Source organism: Triticum dicoccoides, chromosome 7B, assembly GCF_002162155.2.
Source record: "Triticum dicoccoides isolate Atlit2015 ecotype Zavitan chromosome 7B, WEW_v2.0, whole genome shotgun sequence".
Classification (NCBI taxonomy): Eukaryota; Viridiplantae; Streptophyta; class Magnoliopsida; order Poales; family Poaceae; genus Triticum; species Triticum dicoccoides.
Window position 1 is genome coordinate 273,506,879 of NC_041393.1, and position 2,888 is coordinate 273,509,766.

Below are 2,888 nucleotides of genomic sequence, written 5' to 3' on the forward strand. Positions count from 1 at the left end.
GGTGCTTGGCATCTCTCCATACGGTGGGAATCAGGTTAGAAACGTCGAGGGTGATGACACTGCGCTGGCTATCGAGGTCCGGTAAGGAGATCTAGAACCGTCGAGTAGGGTGTTTGTGGAGCAGCTCCGGTAGGGTGGACTATGGTGTGGGCGAAGCGGATCTGTGGCCATGGACGAGGGCGTAGGTGAAGCTGCTCCGGTGGTTGGGTTAAGGATGGTGTCGACAACGCGGATCTGTGGCCGTGGACGGGGCGTCAGAAGCTGCTCCGGTGGTTGGGTTAAGGATGGTGTCGACGATGCGGATCTGCGGCCATGGACGGGGCGTCAGAAGTTGCTCCGGTGGTTGGGTTAAGGGTGGTGTCGACGATGCGGATCTACGACCGTGGATGGGGCGTCAGAAGCTGCTCCGGTAGGTTGGATGAGGGAGCGAGGAAGTGGATCTGAGGCCGTGGACTTGTGAGTTGGCAAAGCGGCCCCGGAAGGGTTGAGAATGGTATAGGCGAAGCTACTCCGGTAGGGTTGACGCTGGTGTCGGCGAAGCGGCTCCGGTAGGGTTGAGGAAGGTTTCGGCGAAGCGCCTTCGGTAGGGTTGAGGAAGGTGTCGGTGAAGAGGACCAGGGGCCGTCGATGGGGGCGTCGGTGGGGCGGCTCCGGGGAGTGTGGACGAAGTGTCTCCAGTGGGGAGTACGAATGAGCCGCTGCAGATGCGCGGCGGTTGACGAGAGTACCGGCGAAGCCGATCCGATGCCGTGGACAAGGCCGGCACTGAATGGGCTGTGGTACTGTGGTGGATGAGCAGTCTACTTGTTTCTAGGGAGGTGGGATGGGTAGATGCGGCTGCAGAAGCAGATCCGGCGAGGTGGACGCCGCTGGCAGTGAATGGGCTATGGTACGCCGGTGGATGAGCAGTCTAGTGTTTCGAGGGGGGAGGGGAGAAAGGGCGATGAAGTACGGACGGCGTGATGTAAGATGCTATGGTGCTGTGGAGTTAGTCAATTTTGTGGGAGGAGGGGAGAGGAAATGGGGGTGGCGTGTAGTGGGGGGAACCGGAAGTTACCAAAGCAGCCCCGACCTATCATGTAGATGAGGGCGGTATTGTAACTGTTGGTCTCCGTGCACCAAGGACAAAAGGGGGATTTTGCATGCTAAAGACTAAGGTGGCAGAAATTTTAGAAGGAGGCGGGAGATTTTGCCGCCCGCGGGATCGTTCGTATCCAGTTTCAACTAATTTTGGACCGTGCTTGTGGGAAGGTCATGCTAGACTATGTACACGGGGCACGCGTCAGCAGTTAATAACTGGTGTGAAGTCCACCCCAGAAAAAAAGACAATAACTCGGGATGATGCGCCGATAACTTGGACGTTCACACGGGCGCGGCCAATCGTACGGGTGTAGTGGCGCGTTCACAAAAGGGATCAAATGCTTAGCCTATGTATTTCTCGTGTAAATAGATGATTTAGTGCCATTGGTTATTTACTTTAAACATAATGCATTGACGTGTTAGTGTAGAGGCGCACAAAAAGAAATGGATATTGTAGTTAGCTACTTAAAAGTGTTACCTCATATGATTACATAGCCTACATTTCATAAATTGCGTAACCGTTGAATTCATATATGAATATTACATATATATTACTTCAAAATAGAAACTTAAATCATCCAAGACTAATGAATTTGAATGCAAAAGTAACAATGGTGCATGTGCATGATAGCTACATTGGTTGTTTGAAGAAACATCACCATAACTTTGGCATGCACAACTGAAAAAGGTTTATTTAAATAGAAAAAATGTGATATGTGAGTGTCCAATCTTTATAGCGTTGAATCGATATTGTACCTTTGGCCACGATACAAAGTAGATATTGACTTATGTTCAAGCGATGCACGTCCATGGTCGCTAGATAGTGATACGTGAATGAATTGTGCAATCTCTCTCACATGCATACATATCTCAATTCTCTGTGGGCATCGAAATCACACACGCGCACTTCGTGTATTTCTCTCTCTCCGTCAGGGTTAAATTCGTCTTTCTACCCCGTCCTACAAGTCTCTCACACAGAAACACACATGCTCTCTATGTCTAACACGCCCACCCCTTTAATTCCGCCCACCCACAGCCACTAATGTCTCAAAGTATAATAATGTCTCTCACACATATGCTATCTACCTATCCCTTAATATAGCTAGATATGTGTCACACAAACTCCTTCTCCCTACTAGCAAGATGCCCATGTGCGTTGCACGGAACATCAAGATGCATTTGTATGAGAAGTTTATCTTGTGGGGGAAAAGGATGAACGAGGGAATGCCTTATTTGCAAATGCGGAGAGGGGTGTGGGTATCTTTTTGCAAAATTGCCATATTTTCCTTCATGTCCGTCAGATATAAATCGGATGGCCTATATTGCAGGATGGCAGGAACACCATCATCACCAACTCTGTTTTTTTATAAGAGTAGAGATATGTGAATGTCACTGCCCCCTCCCCCCACACACATACTTCCCAACACCGAAGGAGTAGGGTGACACCTCGATCTTGATACTAATCTATCAACTGGTTTCTCTCTCAAACACACACACACACTACCCGGCACCGAAGGAGTAGGGTGACACCTCGATCTTGATACTAATCTATCGACTGGATTCTCTCTCAAACATACACACACACACACACTACCCGACATTGAAGGAGTAGGGTGGCACATCGATCTTGATAATAATCTATCGACTCCTCTTTCAAACACACACACACACACACACACACACACTCGCTAGTTGTGCCTCTGTGCCTACCACGCACACTCTCGATACGTCTTTCTCTCCCTCCCCCCCAACAATGACAGCAGAAGGGTGACAACTCGATCTGATCATAATCTGTCAATTGGTTTCTC